Raw genomic sequence first — 25,858 nt, 5'->3', positions numbered from 1 at the left:
ATGCTGCTACACCAGCAGTGTTCAGTTGAACTAGATAGCTTCTGAGTTTCCTTTCAACTCTGACCAAGTTGAGGAACAGAGGAAGAATTTAATGGAGAAAAAGTCAAATTACTTTTAAATTATGATAAGAGATGTGAGTCTAATAACAAGAAACCCAATGGAAGAAAGTGAAAAGGAGAATGGGGCCAGGTAACAGATACCTTTTAATCTCCTGTATGTGTGGGACAAGACCAGCAGCTCAAATAAATCAAATAAATTAAAGGGATTTCTCAAGGCAAAAGCATAAAGGAATTTTATTCCCTCTCCCTCCCCACAAGCAGTCAGGCAAGGAAAGTCAAGGTCCAGTTAACGGACAAGAATTATATAGGGGCCTGGGCTAACACTCCCTATAGGCTGGATCTTTGCCCTGATTAGCCAGGACAAATGACCTCACATTCTAAATCATAAATGAGGAAAAACTTTCAACCCAACCATCTTTAGGATGATTAAATTACCTTATATGGGAGCTTTAATGCCAAGGTGGCCCCAACTTAGTCTCAGAAAGAAAAGGTCCCACTCCTTATAAACTACATGATTTCTGGAGAAAGAAATTTGGCCCTGGGGCACAGCAGACCCTCACCCAACTTTTTCCCCATCTTGTGTCCTGAAGGATGGATTACTTGACTCTTAAGGAGTTTGGGATTGGGAGAGCAGAGAAGAAATGGATACGTGAAAAACTCACTCAACTCTGTACTAGTTCTGTCTTTGATGACTGTCCAGGATTATTAAAGTTGATTCTGGGCTCAGCGATATTTGTTTTACTTAATTATATCTGTTTTTTTGTTGTTTGTTTGTATGTTTTTTGTTTGTTTGCTTGTTTTTGTTTTTGTTTTTTTGCTGAGGCCCAGGATCACACAGCTAGGAAATGTTAAGTGTCTGAGGTCAGATTTGAACTCAGGTCCTCAGGGCTAGTGCTCTATCTACTACACTACTAGCTTCTCCAATTATCACTGTTTTATATGATAAAGTCATCTTTGGGTTTTTGAAGGCTATGCACAGCTAGCTTATGGGACAACAATGGACTTTTATTAGATGACCAGACCAGCTAAGTGCACAGAGACTAGTCAGAAGCTTTATCTCTAGCTGATTTTTTTTTCATGTTCAGAAACTCATGGAGAACATCTGCTAAAGCATGGAAAGGTTGCAATCTGTGTCCATGAAGTGCAAACCCACACTAATGAAATCATAAATCTTTTGAAGTATTGAAGCATCACAGTTGACATTATGTTACTTTGCTCTTTGGGAAAATGGGTGTTTTGATTAATCCAGCTTCCCATAGAGTTGCCATATATCCTACATTATGATACCAAATTTTGAAGAATTAGAGTACTATGAAATCCCTTCAATGTTTAACTCAGCTGCCACAGCTGACAGAGTGCCTTCCCTAATACTCCTAGTGGTTAAGTCTCTCTGCCACCTCTACCCTTGACTTATCTTATACTTCACCATCTGACTACTATATCTCTTTAGTAGAAGACAAGTTCCTTGAGGGATAGAATTAGATTTGTTTGGGTTTTTCTTGTCTTTGTAGTCTCTAGTGCCTTGTACATAACAGATGCTTAATAAATACTGAATGAGTGAATGAATGAATGAAATAGATCTTAACACAAAAGCTTTGTTGAATATTATTTAATTATTTTTTAATGAATCAGAAGGCACATCTGGATTTTGGAATACCTCAGAGCATCAAGCTTTTATTTCCTCATCTTTGAAATGAGAAAATTATGCTAGAAAAAAAAGAAGTCCCTTCAATTTCTATCCCTTTTATGATGCTATGCCCATTTTGCAAATCCATTATTAAAAGGCAATTAAAGAATGGCACTTTCAGCAAATTTTCATGTGAGATTTCTGGATGAACCAGGCAGGCAGGCAGGAAGGCTACAACCATTTATTAAGTGCATACTTTGTCTCAGGCATTGTGCCAAGCATTGGGGATATAGATAAAGGCAAAAGGAAAGTCTGTCTTCAAGGAGGTAACATTCTAATGGGGGAGAAAGAGCAATCAAATGGGACTGAAAGCAAAAGTGGAGGGAGGTACCCAAATGAGAGTTTAAAGTCAAAATACAAAGAGTCAGAAGAAGAACAAAGAAGGGAATGAAGGGTGTTTGCCCTGGGGCTCTCCCCAAAATGGAAGCATGATGAGGAATTCACAACAAAAGAAGACAGATTGAATAGTGGCAGGATGTTTTAAAATGGGAAGAACCCATATGCTGAGGGAAGTTCTGGGATGAAAAGGAAACTTAGACATGATGACAAAGTCTGAAAGGTTAGAAGCAGAACCTGGAGGGGAATGAAGAATGGCCTGCCTATATAAGAGACAAGCTCTTACCAAATATTCTACAGACGGTTTGATGAAGCCAGGAAAAAATTTTTCTTCACAACTTTGCAAGGATGGATGTTTAGAAGCAGAATCTCAAAAATCACTAAAGCATGACTTTCTATAAGCTGTCTCTGAACCTCCAGTCCCTCTCCTGATTCCCCATTGGCTGGGTACTACAGAGGTCACGTCCTATCCAGAGGGCCTAATCCCCTCATGTGAGTGTGAATCTCTACCCTGATTACATCATTACTTCTTCCTTAGCATTCACTTTATTTGGGCATAGTTCAGTCCCTCTCCTGATTCCCCATTGGCTGGGTACTACAGAGGTCACGTCCTATCCAGAGGGCCTAATCCCCTCATGTGAGTGTGAATCTCTACCCTGATTACATCATTACTTCTTCCTTAGCATTCACTTTATTTGGGCATAGTTCAGTCCCTCTCCTGATTCCCCATTGGCTGGGTACTACAGAGGTCACAGCTTATCCAGAGTACCTAATTCCTGTCCCCCACCGGGAATGTCCATCCCCAATTACATCTCCTCTTGACATTACCTTATTTGGTCATAATTTCCTGCAAGTAATCACTAACAAAACCAGTTACATGTTCTCTCTCACATACACATATACAATTGGGTTCATGTTCCCCCTCTTCTCTGATGCAGAAACATTTTTTTTCATATTCCTTTTTTTTAATTAAAGTTTTTTTTTATTTACAAAACACATGCATGGGTAATTTTTCAGCATTTACATTTGCAAAACCTTGTATTCCAAATTTTTCCCTTCTTCCCCCTATCCCACCCCTAGATGGCAGGTAGTCCAATACATGTTAAATATGTTAAAGTATATGTTAAATTCAATATATGCATACATATTTATACAATTATCTTGCTGCACAAGAAAAATCAATCAAAGAGGAAAAAACACCTGAGAAAGGAAACAAAATAGAAGCAAACAGCAACAGAGAGAGTGAGAATGTTATGCTGTGATCCACACTCAGTTTCCATGGTCCTCTCTCTGGGTATAGATGGCTCTCTTCATCACAAGATCATTGGAACTGGCCTGAATCATGTCATTGTTGGAAAGAGCCATGTCCATCAGAATTAATTATTGTATAATATTGATGTTGTTGTATACAATGATCTCCTGGTTCTGCTCATTTCACTTAGCATCAGTTCATGTAAGTGTCCCCAAGCTTCTCTAAAAGCATCCTACTGATCAAGAAACAGCATTTTCAACCACATTTTAAAAAAATACTTGCTAAGAGAACTTGGACTTAAAATCTGAAGATTTAGGTTTGAAAACTGGTGTTGACTTCATGAGCCGCAGCCAAGTCATTTCTTCTGACTGTTAGTGTCTTCATCTGTAAAATGAGGACAAGGTAGAGTTGTTACGAGGAAACACTTGCATGAACTTTAAAGTGCTGTGGAAATCTGAGTTATAATTGGCTGTTTACTTTATGCAGAATACCACATAAGCTTTTAGTAATATATGTTTTCATATTAAATAGATTTCTTGATATCATTCATAATAATTGGGATCAAGTAGGGGGGAATGATGAAAGCATTATATTTAAGTGTACCAAGTACTTTTTTTTTTCTTTCCTTCATTGTTCAAGTATCAGTTATTAAACATCCATTAAGCACTTACTGATGTAAACTATTTTCCCTTGTCAGGAAGAAGCCTAACTAGTTATTATCAGATTTAACCAATTCCCAGAGTATTCTGTTTGTATACAGTGATTACAAGACTGAAACTCTTTATCAGGCTTTATTGTCTATCCCACCAAAGCACTGAGCATCTTTAAATAACCTTTGAAATACTGATTAGCATTTCTTCAGACAGGTCTGGGACCTGGTCTGCCAGGTGCATTCCATCTGGCTCCTTGACCTCCTTACCTGGCACTTCCTCTCTCTTTGATCCTTCTGAGTTCTTGCCTGAAAAGCCTGTATTTCCCCTGAAATGGATCTGCTTATGATGAAGATCTTTGCTAAGTTCTTTTCAGGACTGAGTCCCCTGTGAGGTTCTCTCTCTCTCTCTCTCTGTCTCTGTCTCTGTCTCTGTCTCTGTCTCTCTCTGTCTCTCTGTCTCTCTGTCTCTGTCTCTCTCTCTGTCTCTCTCTCTCTCTCTCTCTCTCTCTGTCTCTCTCTCTCTCTGTCTCTGTCTCTGTCTCTGTCTCTGTCTCTCTCTGTCTCTCTGTCTCTCTGTCTCTGTCTCTCTCTCTGTCTCTCTCTCTCTCTCTCTCTCTCTGTCTCTCTCTCCTTCATAGTGCCTTCCCTTTAATGGTGCCTTTCTACTTACTCTAACTCTGGTTAGTCTGCTAAACAACTCCATGGATCTAACTTGCCAGTCCATGGCATCCCCAGGTCTCATGGCATATTCCTTAATGGATTCTTCCAAATTCCTTGCCTTTCTAATTATACGCTCTCCCAACTCTATTTCACATTTGCCACTCCTGGTACCTATTTTATCTCCTATTTAGTCTGTAAACTCTTCCCTTAAATAAACCTTCCTTTTGGCAAAAAGAATGGCCATTGTAAATTTGTCCCATGTTTATTTTGAACTAGGTATTGCTATCCTGACCTCCTCACTATTATATGCCAGACCCTAAGTACTAGGGATACAAAGAAAGGCAAAAGGTAGTTCTTGCCCTTAAAGAGCTTCCATTTTAACGGGGGAGACAGCAAAGCAAACAAATAGGTATAAATGAGTTACATATGCATAGGGCAATGCTCAGTTTTCTTCCACTCCATCTATTCTACCTTAATAGAGCAGCTCAGGAAATTTTTATAACTCAATTGCCCCGAGGGAAGTGGAAATCAAGAGACAATTGAGGGAAAACTGGGGTGTGTGTTTCATCAAACTTATACACTCATGGAGAATGTTCATTCAAGGTAGGAGACACACTGGGGTCTAGGGGGGATTGAGGAGATAACATTTTGAAGTCATTATAGCCAAACCTAACTCGCTTTGATACTCACTTCCCATCAGTACTCTCTGTCTGGATCCTTTGGTTGGAGGATGGAGCCACGAACTCCAAAACCTCTATTCAAGAGAGGTTTGGGGGTAGGGGAGGGAACCAGGACAGATTTCTCATTCCCCACCAGCTATACTGTTTTGGGAAGACTTTAGACTTCTCCATCATGACTCCATGATGAGTGTCTTCTTCCCAACTCTCTTTAGCTTTTCAGCTTCCCTTTTGTCTAGTTATTGAAGCTATTTAATTAGTTATATCTGATTCTTCATGACCCTATTTGGGATTTTCTTGGCAAAGATTCAGAAGTAGGTTGCTATTTCCTTCTTCAGCTCATTTTATAGTTGAGGAAAATGAGGTAAACAGGGTTAAGTGACTTGCCCAGGGTCACATACCTACTAAGTTGCTGAGGCTGAATTTGAACTGAATTCCTCCTGCTCCAAGGTTTATACTCTATTCAGTGAATTATAATTATATATAACTATAAATTCCTTGGGGGCAGGAAGTATATTTTTATTTTTGTCTGTATCTGCAGTGTTTAGGACCATGCCTGGCACATAGTAAATAATTAATAAATATTTATTGATTGAACTATTACTCAATAAGGCTCACCCAGAAGTGACCAAGAGGAACATTAACTTCATAGAGAGAGGACTTTTGCTGCTATTGTGTTCAAGTTATAGTTCACATTTCCTTTAAGGATTGAGAAATTAAGGAAAGTTTCCTCAAAATACTGGGATGGACTCCATAAGAAAGAAAGAATTGTTACCTGCAAAAAAACTAGTGATATGTGGAGAGCAACAATGAGAAAATGGACAAAGAACTGTGAAAGAGGACAGTGATGGATTGCTGGGGAGAAATATGGAGTCATATGCTAAGAAATTGAAAGCAATAATTAAGTCAGCTATTGAAAGTCTTACATAGGGAATGATTATAAGTAACTGAAGCTACACAGGGAAAGGAGGGCACCAGTGTTAATGATTTTACTTGACCTCACAACAACCCAGTGAGATAGGTGCTACTATTATTCCCATTTTATACTGGGGGAAACAAAGGCTTTATCATTTATATTGATCTCAAGGTACATGCCTGAGGCTGGGATTTGAACTCAAGTCCAACATCCTATTCATTGAGCCAGCAGCAGTCCAGATGACTCTCAAGGAGAGAGGGGAACTGATGACTTTGCACTGCCCTGCTTCACTTAAATCCAATTCACTTGCTACTCTAAATATCATCCTCTTCCAGAAGGATGAATACTACCAATAGCTGCCCTTGAGGAGAGCCAAGCAAAGGATCAACAGGATGGGAAAAGGGTAGGGGTCTCATACAAGAAATAGAGAGAGAGAAAACAGAAATATATTGATCCTTCCTATTACCCACATACCAGTGGGGAAACTAGATAAAAATCTCAGGTTGCCTATGCTCAATAGTGGAACAGAATCTCTTTGTGCATTCAGATATCTTTTATCCTTCTTTATAACCATTGCTGCTTTGAGAAGAGAATGGTGTTTGATGACATAGATGACCCCACAAGGATTTTTCAGATCTACTCAAGAAAGTTTCCTTCTTTCAAAGTTCCTCCAAAAATGCCTAACACTCTGGAAGTTCTCCATCCAACAAAAAAATTTGAAAAAAGCCTTTATCCAAACACACCCTTTCCTCCTCCTACCTCTCCAAACAATGAATCCTTCCCTCCAGACAGCCTTGCTTTACAAATTAGGAAATAAGACTCTGGCTTGCTCTGGGTAAAGCTCAGTTGTGCCCTGCTTTTTGAAAATTCTGGCAAGCCTTAATAATAGCCAGTTGGCATGGTGACTGATCCAACAGTGCAGCTTTCAAAATGGGCAATTTAATCTAAAACCATGATTTAGTCTTTAACTAAATGTCAAATTTGTGTAATTGCAAGGACAGCTAATTGTCCAATTGTTCAGAATCTTTCCTCTCTGTTCTTTTAGGTCACTTAACACACATACACATACACACATAAAAACCCTTGTTTACCTGAGTTGCTATTAATGTTCTTGGTTATTTGCAGCTGTATATAAAGTGATTCTTCTAACAAACAGAATGAATCATTGATTTTTGGTTCAAACCAAATACAATTCCCTTCCAGCCCTTTCAAAACACCTACTCTATGCAAGATGGAGCATTCTCAGCATGGTCTTGGATTCAGGAAGACCAAAGTTCCAGTCTAGCCTTTGACACTGACAGCTTTGAATTGAACAAATCATTTATCTTCTCAGTGCCCCCAGAAAATGTGGGTTCTTAATCTTGTTTGTGTCATGGGTCCTCTTTAAAAGCCTGATGAAGCCTATGAACCTCTTCTCAAAATAATGATTTTAAATGCATAGAATAAAATCCATAGAATCACAAAAGAAACCAATTGCACTAAAGTAGCATTCTCAAAGCATTTTAAAAAGATGTTCAGGGATTGCAGGGTAAGAATCCTGCTAAGATTATAGGTTATAAATGAATTGTTCATCTATATCATATGGAGAGATAGTCTCCAAATAGAGGGATTTCCCCACATGGATGAACACACAGCTCTAGACAAAATAACCACATTTTAGGCACTGGGCATATAATGACAAAAGATTAAAAAAAAAGTTTTTAGAACATTTGTTGTTCTTCAGTCATTTCTGACTTTTCATAACTCTATTTAGCCTTTTCATGGAAAAAATATTGTGCTACCTCTCTCTCATCCCCGAATATTAGAAACCCATATTTTACTGAGGGGGAAATAAAATGGACTTACAAGAAAAGTATAAAGTAGCTCTAAATCAATCTGTGGAGGGAGAGAGCATTGATACAAAACTTTTGCTAAGGCATTAAGGCAGCAGAATGAATATCAAGTTTGGGGAACAGTAAGTTTAGTTGGAACTTAGAGTGAATGAGAACATGAAATGTTTGGAGTTTCTTCCAGTGTGGTTCACCAAAGAAAGGCTTAGGACTTGTAAGATGTCAATATATGCCAAGGATTTAGATTTTTGAAACCTATGTATTCATGTAATCTTCTACTGACAAAAATGAAATAATTTGTTGTTGTTGGAAATTTTAATTTGGAAAAGTTGCAATATAGCTTCATTTTAAAAAATATTTTTATATCACTCTCATTTCTAGGTGGCATAGTTGATAGAATTCCAGGTCTAAAATGGGGAAGATCTCAGATACTTCCTAGCTATGAGTCACTTAACCCTGTTTGTCTCTGTTTCTTCATCTGTAAAATGAGCTGGAAGAGAAAATGGCAAACTAGTATCCTTGTCAAAAAAATCCCAAAAGGGATCATAAAGAGTTAGACATGACTGAAAAATGAGTGAACATTTCCAAATAAGTCCTTTCCATTTTCCTCACAAAAAAATAAGAGGGGGAGGGGAAGATTTTTAAAAAATTCAGCAAAACTAACACATCAACTAAGTCTGACAATATATACAATGTTCTGCACCTACAGTATCCACATATGCAAAGAAAGGGAGAAAATGTGTTTTCCAATTTCTTTCAGGTTAACCTTGCTCATGATAATCCACATAGTATGTGTGTGTATTCTTTCCTTTTATATTATTGTAGTCATTAGGTATATTCTTTTCTTGGTTCTGTTTACTTCATTTAATAACAATTCATATATCTTTCCATAGTTCTCTATAATCTTCATATTTGTCATTTCTTACAAAATAGTGATATATCATTACAATCAAGTACCACAATTTGCTTAGAAGACATTCCACAAATAATGAACATGTATTTGTTTTTCGTTTTTTTGCTATCATAAAAATGTTTGCTATAAAATTTTGGTACATATGGGATCTTTCTTCAACCTCCCAGCCATGTGATCTCTAGATTAAAGAGTACCAATGTTTTAATAATTTTCTTAGCATAATTATAAATTGCTTTCCCAGAATGGAACTATTCATGGTTCACCATGTTTATTGCTCTGTCTGCTTTTCCTCAACTATTTCCATCTTGTGTCATTTTTGCCAATTTATTAAATGTGAGGCTTTAAAACCTTAGAGTGTTTTGATTTATATCTCTCTTAGTAATGATTTGGCATGATGTTTCATACAGTCATTAAAATTTTGAATTTTTAAAAACTGTTCATTCATATCCATTGACTATTTTACTGTTGGGCACTCTATATACTTTCAAAGTTCACAGATTCTATATCTAACTAAGCACATTTTTTGCCAGGTTTTTATGGCCATATATTTTAAACATTAACCACTGGTTAAGCATTTTTAAAATGATTAGAGTAGGGGGGAAGATAGAGAGGAATTGCTTTTACTACATATATGAATTCTGCTTCCTTTATTTCAATAAAGACTGACAGGATACTATACATGCTTAATGCCTTGAATGAGAATCACAGATTTAAAAATAGAAGGAACCTTAGGCATGCTCTAATCCAGCTCCTTAATTTTATGGAAAACTAGCCCAGAGGAGCAAAGGGAATTAATCGTAGGTCACAGGTAGCAAATAAAAGAATTAGAATTTGAACTCAAAGTCTCTGAGACTTTGTGTGTATGTACTTATGTGTCTGGATATATGTATATATGTGTTTATATATATATAATTTTATATATTTGTATTAATCAGCTATCATCTTTCTATATTTATTCATTTGTTTGTTTGTCACTTACTTTGCCAGGTTGTTTTGAAGATCAAATGAGATAATATTTGTCAAATTGCTTAGCATAGTGTCTGGCACGAAGTTGATTTTATATAAATATCAGTTCCTTACATATGTATATACATAAATCTACAGCTAGAGATCTGTATGTAGATATATAAATGCATATATGTATGCACATATATCTGAGTGTATATATAAATATATGTGTGTATGTGTATACATTTGTTTTCCAGACTCTAATTTGTTCTTTTTCTTTCTAAAAGCTGTATGGGCGACTCTATTATTTTTCCTAAGAGAGATGGCCATTGTGTCTCAAAGAGGTTAAACAGCTTTGTTAATGCCATACAACAAGCTGGCATCAGGACTAAGATGATCTTTTCAATGTGCCCTGAAATAAGCTGTCCCTTCAAAGAGCATTGGGAGGTCTAGTAAACCCAGCTTAATTATTTTTTTATAACACAAATTGCAATTCTCAATAAACTTGAATAAACTCAGTGTATAAAACTTGGATTTCAGTTCTGGGCTGTGAAGGGATTGAGCTCTTTAATTAAGCTGAAATACAAAGGTGCAAACCTGGGAACAATGAATCCATTACCCTGAGGGAGAAGTACAAACCCTATCTCCAAGTCTGATTACAAACCTACAATCCAACCTTTCCTCACTGATTGCTAAATTCATCTAGTACAGAGTCTTCCTTTTTACTCTGATTTTGCAATAACTATTTAATCACATTCTATTCATAGTAATTAAACCAACGTTTTCTTTGTTTTTCTGTATCAAATAAGATAATACTCGAGAAATCAAGTTCCAAAACAAATAATCAGATCTATAGGTCTTCCAAAGAAATAGGAAGTTTTGAAACAAAAATTCCAAAGAAGGTAAGGTCACAGATACAAGATTTTAGCAAGCAATGGTCTAGAAAGTGAATCCAGTCTTGACAGTGACATTGAGAGACCTAAATCACCTTTGCAGAATTATTTTAAAAGTCTGACAAACCATTTATCTTGGTGGCTGCCTTTCTCCAAAATCTGAGGTAGAAATTATGCAAAGTAAAAAACCAAGCCAGAGCAGTTTGCAGGATATTCGGAGAGGAGAGTTCTCATGGGATTGGAAAGACCTACATTAGCCTCACTTGATTTGAACTATGATTCCTCATTGTTTTAGTGATGTTTCTCTAGGTTTGTAGGATTTGTCTCTTAAAATGAAAAGAAGAGATGATCTGGTTCCATCTATTCATTTTAATTCCTATAGTTGGCAGCAAATTCCCTGCCACATTAGGGATTCTGTAGTAAATCTGTCTATGCTAAAGGAGAAAAAGAAAAAAAGATCCATGTACAAAATGTATAAAGTGAGATTTATTGAAGGATGTTCTTTGTAGCTAACTAAGGCCTCATGCAGGAGAGTACCACAAATTCCAATGCTGCATCTATGATCTAATTTGGGGGTAAGGGGAGAATAGGCAGCTTAAAAAGTAGTTTCTAAACTTCTCCTTTTTGTTGGATAAAGATACCATCTTTAAGGTGTTGATGCTTTACTTGCTAAGAGATTAAGAACATTAATGGTTGGGGAAGCAAAATGTTATCTGTTAACTCATTTTTCAGATCTCAACCTCAAGCTCTCTGAACATAGTAATTATTTGGAGGGATGAAGGAAAAGGAAAAAAGAAAAGAGAAGAGAGGACCAATCCCCATATTTGAATTTGAACCTGTTTTCATATCCATAAGTCTACACCTTGCACAGGTGGCCATTAGCTCATGAAAGGAACAAATTTGCCAATTGTTTTTCAGTTTTCTGATCCAGTGTCCAGACCCTAAAGCAGGGGTAGAGAATATACTGCCTGCAAGCTGTATAGGACCTGGGGAATTATTTGGTCTGGCTCTGCCAAGGCAACTGTGGGAGATTATGAGCTGAAAGCTAGGTATGACAGCCTCCCACTGCTTGAGTTTTTAAGTTGATAATTTCATATTTGCCCAAATGGGCCTTGGCAGAAAAAAAGGTTCTCCTCCCCAACTCTAAAGCATACTGTAGGTAGACACAATAAACAAGTTAAACTCTATTCAAAGTCTTTAGTTCTATGTTTCATATCTGGAATATGTTGAATCCATTAGCTAAATAGATAGGCAAACTAATACAAATATGCCTATGTACATTTTTTTTAGCAATAATGTTTGTAGTAACAAAGGCAGGATAACACTTATCAAATAGCAAATATAAATATATGTGTATATATTTATATACATACAAATATAAATGTATATACACATACATACATATATAATGAGATCATAGAGACTCCACGTTAACTATTAGGAAACAAATTGGTGCAGTTCATACTTCTGCAGGCTCTGCTTCAATCCTGGACCTGAGTTGTAGGGTTTTCTTATTACTTACTCACTTAAAAGTAAGCCTTGAACCTTTGATACTAACAGAATCATGGAATTTGAGTGTTAGAAGATACGTAAGAGCCATCTAGCCCAAAACATATGTGAAAAAAAATTCCTTTATGACATATTTGATCAGGTTCTTCTTGATCCTTCTTGAAAAGCTCCAAGAAGGGGGAGCTCACTACTTTTTGAGGTAAGACATTCAACTTTTGAACAGCTCTAATTAGTAGAAACTTTTTCTTGATTTCATATTAAAGTTGACAAATAGATTTATATCAATATTTATCATTGATCCATATTGGGCACTTCTCCTGACTACAACAGTCAGAGAATATGACACTGATCTTTATAAAATCTCTTACCACCTCTACCCCACCCCACCCCCACTCCCACCCTTACTCCCACCCTTCCCCCCACCCTCTTCCATCAGAGATAGATACCTGGGCTGGATGGAACATAGGGAAGACCCAATGTAGAGATTCTGCTCATCTTAGTACATATTATGACTTAGGCAAAGGGAAGATTCCTCTGATCTCCTTTCTAAAATTAAGAGATGAGTTAGGTCATCTGGCTGTCAAAGCAGAAAAAGTCATAATGATGAAAATAATAGCAATAACAGTAACATAGTATTATTATTAGTAGTAGTAACATGTTTTTAGAGTGCTTTATTAAAATCTTTCCCCACAGTCCTGTGAAGTAATACAAGATTATTAACCCCATTTTACCTACAAGAAAATGGAAGCTCAGAGATATGGACCCTTCTACTTAAGGTTACATGATAATGTGGAATGTGGAATCAATGTGGACCTGGTTTCAAATCCCTCCTCCTGACATTCGCTAGCTGTGTGACCTTAGACAATCACTCTACCTTGTTCAGCCTTCTCTTCCTTATCTGTAAAAGCAGCCCTTCCTGCTCTAAATCCTGTTGCCACATGTCAAGTTGGGACCTGAACCCAGATCTCTTGTCTCCAAGTTCTGTGTTCTTACCACTCCATCACACATCCATTTCCTCCCTCCCTCCCTCCCTTCCTTCCTCCCTCCCTTCCTCCCTCCCTCCCTTCCTTCCTCCCTCCCTTCCTCCCTCCCTCCCTCCCTTCCTCCCTCCCTCTCTTCCTTCCTCCCTCCTCCCTTCCTTCCTCCCTCCTCCCTTCCTTCCTTCCTTCCTTCCTTCCTTCCTTCCTTCCTTCCTTCCTTCCTTCCTTCCTTCCTTCCTTCCTTCCTTCCTTCCTTCCTTCCTTCCTTCCTTCCTTCCTTCCTTCCTTCCTTCCTTCCTTCCTTCCTTCTTCTTCCTTCCTTTCTTTCTTTCTTTCTTTCTTTCTTTCTTTCTTTCTTTCTTTCTTTCTTTCTTTCTTTCTTTCTCTTTCTTCCTTCCTTCCTTCTTTTCTTTCTTTCTTTCTTTCTTTCTTTCTTTCTTTCTTTCTTTCTTTCTTTCTTTCTTTCTTTCTTTCTTTCTTTCTTTCTTTCTTTCTTTCTTTCTTTCTTTCTTTCTTCTTCTTCCTTCCTTCCTTCCTTCCTTCCTTCCTTCCTTCCTTCCTTCCTTCCTTCCTTCCTTCCTTCCTTCCTTCCTTCCTTCCTTCCTTATCTTTTCTTTCTTTCTTTCTTTCTTTCTTTCTTTCTTTCTTTCTTTCTTTCTTTCTTCTTTTTCTTTCTTCTCTTTCAGCAATTAGTGTAAGTGACTTGCCCAGGGATACACAGCTAGGAAGTGTTAAAGTGCCTAAAATTAAATTTGAATTCAGGTCCTCCTGACTTCAGGGCAGGGGCTCTACCCACTGCGCCACCTACCTGTCCCCTTTTTGTTTCTTTCTGTCAGTTCTGTAGGGCAGTATGCTAATGTGGATCCCCACCTTTTTCCTGAAAAGCCCAAGGTCATAGCAGCTTGCAAGCCCAGACATTTTCTACCAGGGAGTTAGTTACCTTTTCTTCTTGGCTAGCATTCTTGCAGATTATGTCATTGTTCTGATCTTGTGTAGTTCTACTCTTACTGGAGCAGAGTAGCTTATCTGTAAAACAAATAAAAGCAGAACCTGCAGGTGTGTCAGGCAGGCTGCGTTCACATATGAAGAATGGCGTGGTTCTCCCCTTACATTTGTGCTTGGCAAATTCCACAATATAAAATGATCACCAAATGAGTGATATATTTCTGTATTTAAATGGCTTAGTCATCAAAGACAATATAGATAAGTAAAAGTGCCAAGTCCAAACTGATTGTCTGGAAATTTGCCACACAGAAAAAAAAAAAAGTCTTGAATGTGCAAGACTTAGCTGTAGACGTAGCTGTAGAGTTTGATTTCCTTTTTTCATTGAGTTGGCAATGGAGCCTGACTAAAATCAGGAAACATTTTTTTCTCTCTGAAAACTAGAAATGGACTGAGATGAGGATAATGCCAAAAGCTACTATATGTGGAAAAATATTGAGAAGTTTAATGTATTATGAGAAAAAGGAAGTGCAGAGTTCTTTGGACTTAAGAATCTCTTCAAGATCCCTAAATGATAAATTGTAATAAAGCAATTTTTTGTTTTTGTTTTTTAAATCAATATAAGAGTCAATATTCTCATTTTGAGAGGATAAAAGTTTAGGGTAAATGTGTATGTTGGAAGAAGAGGGTGGAAAATGAATTGTTTTACCACTTTCCCAATTACCCAAGCTAAAAATATAAATCTTCTTCAAAATTTTCCTCTCTTTTATAACATACAACTTGTAAATTCTATTCTATTCAGCAACTTTGATTTAAGTTCATATTATATATGAAACACTTTGGGAAAAAAGACAGTCTCTCTTCAAGGATATTCTAATCTTATAACAAAAGGCATTAAACACATATACAATTAGCTATCATTTAAAACAATAATGAAATGGTCAAAGGAGAAATCCAAACTGCTATGAGAAATTCAAGGCAGGTATCAGTTGAATCATCAAGTCCTTTTGATTCTTCCTGGAGACTCACAGATCCATTCTTCTTTCCTATATCCAGTGCCACTATTCAGTCTAGCTAGACACCATACTTGGGCTATTACAATAACTTGCCCATTGGTCTCCCTGGCTTCAGTCTCTCCCTACCACTAGTTTATTTTTACAAAAATATAACTAGTCTACTCAGAAACATTCTATGGATCCCTATTAGTGGTCAATACAAATCCCAATTCTTTGAGTTGTCATTTAAAGTTCTCCAGCATTGCATCATAGATTTTAAACCAGCTATAAATATCTTTAGAGACTGGGTATTACAATAGCCTCTTTTCACAGATTCAACTCTGTCTCTCTCCCATTCTCTTTTTCTTCTCTCTCTCACACACCCACAGACTCATTAGAGAAGGTGCTGTGTAAAGTAAAGCCCAAAGAAAATGCAAAATACTCAGAACTAGAGAATCTACCCCAAAATGTTCATAGGGACTATTTGTGTCCTTTCTGTGGCAGAGCATCCCGAGCTCTTATTGGTCTGAGCAATCATAGTCGGACACACTGTAACTCAACTCTAACATGGTGATGTCTTTTTAATTTGAAAATGAAGAACAACCATAACATGGATGATATACTTTTTTTTTCCTGGAAGAACCAAATTTTGACATAATTTTCCATAATCTCTCACAATTGACAGTGTCAAAGGCCTTAGTCAGATCCACCAATGTTTCATACGGATCTCTGTTCTGCTTCTGGAATTTCTCCTGGTGTTGTCAGTGAGCAACTGTTCCTAGATCCCTTCTGAAGCTACAGTGGCTCTCAGGTAGATGACCTTCTTCCAGGTGTAGAGCAACCTATTAAGGAGGATGTTGAGAAGAATCTTGCCATCAATGATTTGCCCAGAAAATTTCATCAGTATAGTATACCAATTTCACAATGGCATTGTTGCCCAGGTTTTGGACAATGGACAATGCTCCCATGCTTTCCCATTTACCAGTGGAGTAAAGCAAAGATGTGTGCTTGCTCTTATGATTTTTAGCATGATGGTTTTCAGCCATGTTACCAAATACCTTCATTGAAGACAAATAGGGCATCAAGGTCAGTTATTACATTGATGGTAAAATTTTCAAATTGCAAAGACTACAAGCCAAAACTAAAGTAAAGGGAGCATTAGTAAATGCTTTTTAATTTGCAGCTCATTGTGCACTCAATGCAGTCTCTAAATCTGAGAGGTAACAAAGTATGAATTTATTCTCTGCTCCTTGTGCTAATTTTGGCTTAATAATTAACACCCCAAAAAACAAAAATCAGCCAGCACCACCCCATCCATATGTGGAACCATCAGTTACAGCAAATGGAGAAATTTTGGATATATACACATATATACATACATATCCCATATATATTTTAATTGTACATATGCATATAATATACAAATTATAAATGATTTTAATTCTATATGATATATATGGTATCTATGTATATAAATTTACATGTATGTTATATGTACAATTACATTAATAGATAAATACATATATTATATATTTTATATATACTTGTATATGTATATAGGTTACATATTATACAAGATTATTATGTAGTATATCGTATAATATAATATATAAGTGATATGTTATATAATATAATATATTATATTAATATAATAATACATGTTAGAAATAATATGATTTTTTTTGGTCATGTCCCACTCTTTGTGACCTTAGCAAAGGTTTAGTAAAGATCCTAGAGTGGTTTGCTATTTCCTTTTCCAACTCATTTTTTAGATGAGGAAATTGAAGCAAGACGGGTTAAGCCACTTGCTCAGGGTCACAATCTAGTAAGTGTCTGAGGCCAGATTTCTTCTCAGGAAGATGAATGAGACTTCCTGACTCCAGGCCTGGCACTCCATCCACTGTGTCATCTAGTTGTTCTTTCAACCACTTACATGGCCCCTACTTGGTAACATTTTGAATAAATGTTAATTGCAGAACTCATATGAGCTTGCAAAGGATAAAATGAATTTCTTTCAAAATATTATGATTCTTTTTTTTTTTTTACAAATGCATGTTGAATGTGCGCTCTTTCTCCTCCCATTATCTTCAGTTAGTTAATGAACTCTTTGTCCCACTCCACTGAATTCCATGACTTTATACAAATTTAAGCAAAATATATCTGAAGAGAAATTTAAATGCACTTTCTTCATTTAAAGAGGCAATTAGGGCTGGGAAAAGAGCTCCTTCCTGAGTCAGAGAATATAAAAAATGAGAGCTTGTGAAACCCAACAGTTGAGAGGAGGTTGAGTCATTAAGTCCAAATTCCTAATAATCACAGCCCACATTTGCATAGCTTTTTAACACATTACAAAATACTTTTCTCAGAAATGCAAATTAAAACTCTGAGGTACTTCCTCACACCTCTCAAATTGGCTAAGATGACAGGAAAAGGTAATGATAGATGCTGGAGGGAATGTGGGAAACCTGTGACATTAATACATTGTTGGTGGAACTGTGAATGGTTCCAGTCTTTCTGGAGAGCAATTTGGATCTATGCTCAAAGGGCTATCAAACTGTGCATACTTTTTCACCCAGCAGTGCCATTATTGGGTCTGTATCCCAAAGAAATCATAAGGGAAGGAAAAGGACCCACATGAGCAAAAATGTTTGTAGTAACTCTTTTTGTGATAGCAAGGAAATGGAAAAGGAGCAGATGCCCATCAGCTGGGGAGTGGTTGAACAAACTATGGTATATGAAGGTAATGGAATATTATTGTTCTTTAAAAAATGATGAATTGATTATAGAAAGACCTGGAAAGATTTACATGAACTGATGCTGAATGAAACAAGCATAAGCAAGAATAAATTGCACACAATAACAGCAAGAATATGGGATGATAAACTATGAAAGGCTTGCTTCTTCTCACTGGTTCAGTAATCCAAAGCAATCCCAATAGACTTTGGACAGAAAATGCCATCTACATCTAGAAAAAGAACTAAGGACACTGAATGTAAATCGGTACATGCTATATTCACTTCTTTTTTCTGTTGTTTTTTTTTTAATATCTCCCATGGTTTTTCCCTTTTACTCTGATTTTTCTCTCAACATAATTCATAAAGCTATGTATATTAAAAATAAATAAAATTACTACAATAAAATTACTTTTCTCACAATTGAAGAGGGAGCCAGGAAATGTAAAAATTCTTTTCTTGCTTGTTTAGATTAGAAAACTGAAACTTGTTCTGAAAGATGACATGATTTGCCCAGGGTCAGGATTAAGTAAAAATTTGCATTTTGGATCCCTTCTGACTCCAAAACCCAGCATTCTCTCCTCTTTGTTCTAGTCCCTAAACTAGTCTGCAATAGTAACATGTATTATAAAAGATTAAAAGCTGAAGGGTAGCTATGTAGTGCAGGGGACAGAGTACCAAATTCTGGAGTCAGGACAATTATTTCTTCTTCTTCTCTTACCTCCTCTTTCTTCAAGACAACAAGCAATCTAATATAGGTTTTATGTGTAAAATCATTTTTAATTTATTTCCATATAAGTCATAGATCTGGCTAATTCTTTTGTCAGCATTATAGGCAATGTGTAGGCAAAATAGATGGTCCTTTAATGCTGTCACATCAGGAAACTTCCTATACCAAAGTAACTTTTCACTGCTTGGCACGAAGCTAGAAATTGTAAAACTGGAGATCAAATTTTGGGTTTAAGGTATTGTTAGACCCAAGAGTACACATTTTTTCAAAGTGTTTATCATTATGGGATGAATGAGAGTTGTGAGTCATTAATGTTTTATTATGAATTAGTTCTTTTCTCCTTCCCTCCCCATACTGCTTTCCTCTTCTGGGGGAGGTGAGAAGAAACAAAAGCACTGCTTTTTTCTTGTTTTTCCACTGATTCTGGTACCTTCCACATATTTGATCTTGGAAAAGTCACCTTCTAAGTCTGAATTTTCTCATCTATGAAATGGAGATTTTACAGATTGTCTGATTCCTGAGGATCATTGTCTATGTAAGGAGAGGCTCATTATAAGTTAGCTTGTGGTTTGATAATCATTTCTTTGACCATGACAATTCATGAAACAAATCAAAAACAAAATAGGGACAGTAATACCTCAACTATCTGCCTTACAGAATTTTGAGGAAAGAACTTTTAAAATTGTAAAATGTTATATAAATGCACACTCTTATTATTATCATCATGTAACATTTTAAAGTAACAAACAAGCCCAGGAGTTGGCAGGCTGGCTCTGGTGACTAAGGGTTGAATTTTGATGGGCTCGTCTCCTAGGAGATTCCTTTAACATTATGCTTGGTGATTAAGTTCACCATTTTTTCTGACCATTCTTAGGGTGTGGGAGACCTGGCTCCAGTCAGGAAGTATATTTGAAACAGGCCTTTTTTCTTTTTTCTTCACTCTGACACGTCCATTTTAGTACAGAAAATTCTAATTCAATGAGGATGTGGCCTTGAGCCGAAGAAATTCAGTGCCCAAGGAGACACTATCTCTACTTCTTTTGCTATAAATGTATGGGCTAAATGACTGTCAGAAAAGCTGATCATAATTAATTATCAAGTTATGTTGCTGAGATGAGAGTCTCAGGCGCTATTGTCAGTCATCCTACAATCCTGCTCTGGTGCTGCCTGTGATGAGGATGGGGTCTTGGTCTTCAAAGGTTAGGATAGCAAAGGAAAGGCAATAGCAATACCTGCGATCTCAGGTATCTTTTCTAGTTTTGTCTCAAAATGCATTTTCTTTTTCTCCATGTTTGTCACTATTTATACATAAAAATTATTACTGGAAATGTGATTTTGCCACTTGGATTACTACAATGTGTTACCCTGTACAAGTTGTTTTAGCTTCTCTTAACCTTAGACTCTTCATATGAAATATGAAAGTGTTGGACTAAATGATTCTTGAGGTTTTTTGAAGCTTTAAAACTATTATCCTGTATAAAGTAAACCCACATAAATCATCAGCATTTATATATGTTACCTACAAAGCCCAGCAACAAGAGACAGAAAGAGATATCCCATTTAAAATAATTGTAGACAATATAAAATATTTGGGAGTCTGTTTGTCCCGACAAACTCCAGAACTATATGAATACAATTACAAAACATTTCTCACACAAATAAAGTCAGATCTAAGCAATTGGAAAAATATCAATTGTTCATGGGTAGGCAAAGCTAATATAATAAAAATGACTTCTACCTAAATTAATCTGCTTATTCAATCTTATGTCAATTAAACTGCCAAAAATTATTTTATAAAGCTAGAAAAAATAACAACCACATTCATTTGGAAGAACAAAAGGTCAAGAATATGAAGAAAATTAATGAAAAAAATGCAAAGAAAAGTGGCTTAGCTGTAACAGATCTAAAATTATGTTATAAAGCAGCAATTATTAAAACCATTTGATACTGGATAAGAAACAGAGTAGTGGATCAATGGAATAGATTAAGTACACAATACACAATAGTCAATGACCGTAGTAATCTACTATTTGATGACTCCAAAGACTCTAGATTCTGGGATAAGAACTCACTATTTGACAAAAATTTCTGGGAAAATGGAAAATTGTATGGCAGAACTAGACAAAGACCAAAATTTCATCCTAAACCAAGATAAAGTAAAAAATGGGTTCATGATTTAGACATAAAGAAGTATATTATAAGCAAATAAGAAGAGCAAGAGATAGTTTACCTGTCATATTTGTGAAAAAGAGAGGAATTTATGACCAAACAAAAAATAGAGAACATTATGAAATGCAAATTTTGATTCCCTTAATAAAAAGGTTTTGCTCAAACAAAACCAATACATTCAAGATTAGAAGGGAAGCAAAAAGCTGGGAAATAATTTTTACAGTGTTTCTGATAAAAATTGATTTTTGAAATTTATAGAGAACTGACTCAAAAAATACAAGTTATTTCACTATTGATCAATGGTCAAAGAATATGAACAGACAATTTTCAGATGAAGAAATTAAAGTCATTTATACTCATATAAAAATGCTTTAAATCACTATTGATGAGAAAAATTAAAATTAAAACAATTCTGAGGACCATTTCACACCTATCTGATTGGTTAAGGTAACAGGAAAAGATAATGATAAATGTTGGGAAAACTGGGACATTAATGCATTGTTGGTATAGTTGTGAACTGATACAGCCATTCTGAAGAACAATTTGTAACTATGCCCAAAGAGCTATAAAACTGTATACCCCTTGATCCAGCAATGCCACTAGAGGGTCTGCATCCCAAAAAAGATCATAAATGAGGGAAAGGGACTTGCATGTGTAAAAATGTTTATAACAGTTCTTTTTGTAAGTGGCAAGGAATTGGATATTGAGTGGATGCCCATCAGTTGGAGAATGAATAAGTTATAGCATATGAATGTAATGGAATATTGTTGTCCTATAAGAAATGATGAGCAGAGTGATTTCAGAAAAGCCTGCAAAGACATGAACTGATGCTGAGTGAAGTGAGCAGAACCAGGAGAACATTGAATGCCTTTTAGCAATGTGATGATCCAAGGAAATTCCAATAGACATGATGGAATGTGCCATCTGCATTCAGAGAGAAAACTATGGATATTAATGTGGATTAAAGCATAGTGTTTTCACCTTTTAGTTTGTTTGAGTTTTCTTTCTTGTTGTTTTCTCCCTTATAGTCTGATTCTTCTTGTATAACATGACCAATATGGAAATATGTTTAAAAGTAGTATATATGTATAACCGATGTCAGATTATTTGTTGTCTTAGGGAGGAGGGAGGTAAGGAAGGAAGGGAGAAAATCTTACAAAAATGAATGTTGAAAACTATCTTTTCTAGTATTTGGAAAAATAAAATACTATTAAAAGGGGGGAAAAACCCTATCATCCTAAAGTCCTAACAATCTGTTAGGGCTCTGAGTACAGGTCTGAAGGAGGAAGTGGGTCTGTCATGTATGGCTGATTCTCACTGAATTCATATGGGGGTTGAAGATGGGAAGAGCAGTTTACACATCGAAAGTATGGAAGGGAGCAACTGGGTGAGAGTGGATAGAATGCCAGACCTGGAATAAAAAAGATTTCAATTCAAATCTGGCTTCAGATACTTATTAGCTGTGTGACTCTAAGCAAGTCATTTAATACTATTTGCTTCAGTTTCCTCATTTGTAAAATGAGCTTGTGAAGGAAATGTCAAACCTCTTCAATATCTGCCAAAAAGAATCACAAAAAATCTAACAAAACTGAACAACAATAAAAATTAAGACATGGAGGTATTGAAATCTGTGTGGATAGAGATGCTTTAAGAATTAAAATCCAATTTTTTTTGTACAGCATGATTAATGTGGAAATATGCTTAGAAGAATTGTACATGTTTAATCTATATTAGATTACTTGCTGTCTAGGGGAGGGGGGAGGGAGAAAAATTTAGAACACAAGGTTAGGCAAGGGTCAATGTTGAAAACTATTTTTGCATGTATTTGGGAGAAAAAACTATTATCACAAAAATAATCAAAATCCAAGTATTATAATACAGAAATGGGTAACTTAGAAGCAACTTAGAGGACTTTAAAAAGGCATGAAGTTTGATTCTGTTTTAGGAACAATCAGTTCTTAATTTCATATTAGTCTAAATCATAGTTTAAATCCACAGCTAAGGGAAAGTAAAGAGAAAAAGAATGTACTGTAATAGTCTTGACCTAGAGAAATAAGGCACTGAGAGTGCAATGATGCTGCAGAAGTGCTAGGACCACCTACTGTCAAAAGATTCCCCCCTGCCAAAATCTGTCTGCCTCTTTTCTCTTTGGGCCAATTTTACCATGGCCTGTTTTGTGATTGTTCCTTCCATTAACATGAAACTTCAGACTTAGTTAGTATCTATTTCACACTCTTCCTACTACTAAATAAGCTGATTCTCCCCCTCCCCATGTAAAATTATTTGTGTCCATAATGTCTATCTTCAGAATTTTAAAGAGTGCTAGTTTAAATGCATCTTTTTTTTCTTTTTTTGTATAATCAAATAAATGTTTCAAAGTAATTAATCTCTACGGAAGAACAAGAGAATGTTAGTTTCCCACAGACCCACAATATGTCTGATTCAGCTAAGGGAAGATTTGTACATTTTGCTGCACAATCATAGAAGAAAATGCAGATTTTCTGAGGTGGTTCAGAAATGTTAGCACAGACAGAATGACAGTGCTCCCTAGTGGCTTATCGAGTTTATGCAGGGACACTATAGGTATAATAGCAGCAATTCGAAATTCTTTTTTGTTTTCTTGTAAAGATATATTTGGAGATATACCATCCATGAACCACTAATGAAGTATATTCTTTGAGTTGCATTTTCATTAATGATGATGGACCTGTGTAAGCTCATCTGCACTCTTATGTGATTTTTCTTGTGACCAATAGCAAGCACTGATCAGAGCTAAACAAGTGTTAATAATGGTCATGGAACAGAACAAAAGGAACCAACTAGATGATCCTCAAATTCATGACCTCAGCATCATTGATAATTTAATCAATTTTTTAAAAAGTGTTTAATAAACACTGGGGAATTCAAAAAATATGAAGTGTAGTTCTTAAGGCTATGGAACTTGTATTATGAGCTCAGTGGAAAGATCAACATAAAACTTATCAAGACCAAAATGAAGTTGTCCCTAGTTAGAACATGATTAAATTCAAAATTAATTGAATGGACAATAAATACAGAAGAGAGAAAGATTCCTGTCAGACCAGTGAGGGAAGATTTTATGGAAGAGGAAACATATGAATGAGGTTTATCAGTTTGATAAAATACAACACCCATTCCTATTAAAAACATTAGAGAGTATAGGAATAAATGGAGTTTTCCTTAAAATGATCAGCAGCATCTATCTAAAATCATCAGCAAGCATTATATATAATGGATATAAACTAAAGAATTACCAATAAAATCAGGAGTGAAACAAAGTTGCTCACTATCACCATTACTAGTCAATATAGTATTAGAAATGTTAGCTTTAGTAATAAGAGAAGAAAAAGAAATTGAAAGAATTAGAGCAGGTAATGAAACAAAATTATCACTTCTTTGCAGATGAGATGATGGTATACTTAGAGAATTTTAGAGACTCAATTAAAAAACTACTAGAAACAATTAACAACTTTATCAAAGTGACTTTGCCTCAATTTCTTTTTGGACAAGTTTGGACCTTAGAACTATGATCTTGGGACAAATCTTATCACCTTTATGGGTCTCAGCTAAATTATATCTGACAATAATCATTAACATGTTTACAGCATCCTACAACAAACCTGCTAAACAGGTGATCTTCTTATCCCTATTTTTCCAGTTTAGGAAATGAGGCTAAAATTTTTAAAATGAGTTGCCTAGGATTGCACAGATATTGAAAAGACTACTGAATAAAATGAATAGAAATGAGGGCTTTCTGACTCTAAAACAAGTGTAAAATGAGAGTTCTTGACTAGCTAATCTCTGAGATCTCATCCATCTCTAAATCCAGTCACCCTATGATCCTAATGTGATCCAACCATGTACAGAGAGAGTGAGGGATAGATAAGCCTTCCCTAGTTTTGAATTGGCAGCCCTAAACATTAGGAGAACTAGAGAAATACCTGTAAAGTCCTGACTAATGGAGGATTTAAAGAAAGAGATGGATAAAAAGTTGTGAATAGGTTACAATCTTCATCATAAAAAGGGATACTTATATTAATAAGATCATAGATCAATACAAGTAAGGAAGATTGTTGAAGAATTGAGTTGTAATAATAAATTGTACTCCTTCTTTACTCTAATTCTCTCCTGATTCATTTAAGTGCAAAACAAGACTTCTTCTTTTATGACTGCTTTATAATGATAAGCACATTTCTATTCAATATATAAATCCTTGGAAGGATTTCCAAATTCTGACACTGTGTTGAAGAATTAAGCTGATTAATGATAAGTATATTTCTTACTTTCCAAAGTATTCTATCTGTTACAGAATTTTTTAACTAGAAAGCAATAATTACATTGTGAAAGAATTTTCCAATTTACAAAAGTGTTTCCCTGCAAGATTCCAGCAAAAAGTGATCTTAATGGATTGTAAATATGACTTGATTTACATACAACTGCTCAGAAGTTTATCTACGGGGTAAAATGAAATTTGCATTTAATATATAATGTAGAGTTTCAACAAATCAAATTCAAGCATAGGTTGATATAGTTATCTTGTTTATTATCAATTGATTCATGTAGGTTTTAGGTAGAGATGAAAAAATATTGAAGGGAGCTTATTTGTCATAATGAAGCTTTGAATTTTCCTTTTTCTTTCTTCCTTTGCTTCTTTCTATTTTTTCTCTTTCCTCCCTCCCTCCATCCCTTTTTTGCTTTCTTTCTTTCTTTCTTTCTTTCTTTCTTTCTTTCTTTCTTTCTTTCTTTCTTTCTTTCTTCTTTCTTTTCTTTCTTTCTTTCTTTCTTTCTTTCTCTTCTTTCTTCTTTCTTTCTTCCTTCCTTCCTTCCTTCCTTTCTTTCTTCCTTTCTTTCTTCCTTCCTTCCTTTCTTTCTTTCTTTCTTTCTTTCTTTCTTTCTTTCTTTCTTTCTTTCTTTCTTTCTTTCTTTCTTTCTTTCTTTCTTTCTTTCTTTCTTTCTTTCTT

The 25,858-nt window shown here is 35.7% G+C and overlaps 1 long non-coding RNA gene across 1 annotated transcript; it reads right to left on the bottom strand.

The window, feature by feature from the left end:
• Positions 1 to 1,699: 1,699 nt before the first annotated feature.
• On the bottom strand, positions 1,700 to 14,410 carry LOC141559550 (uncharacterized). The gene is made up of 3 exons (XR_012487477.1): positions 14,252 to 14,410; positions 12,778 to 12,877; positions 1,700 to 3,718 (listed from the first exon to the last, which is right to left on the bottom strand). It is a non-coding gene; the product is annotated as an uncharacterized LOC141559550 (long non-coding RNA).
• Between the last annotated feature and the right edge of the window lie 11,448 nt (positions 14,411 to 25,858).

This window comes from Sminthopsis crassicaudata, chromosome 3 (assembly GCF_048593235.1).
Source record: "Sminthopsis crassicaudata isolate SCR6 chromosome 3, ASM4859323v1, whole genome shotgun sequence".
Classification (NCBI taxonomy): Eukaryota; Metazoa; Chordata; class Mammalia; order Dasyuromorphia; family Dasyuridae; genus Sminthopsis; species Sminthopsis crassicaudata.
The sequence above is the reverse complement of the archived record's forward strand: the minus strand, read 5'-3'. Positions and strand labels throughout refer to the sequence as shown.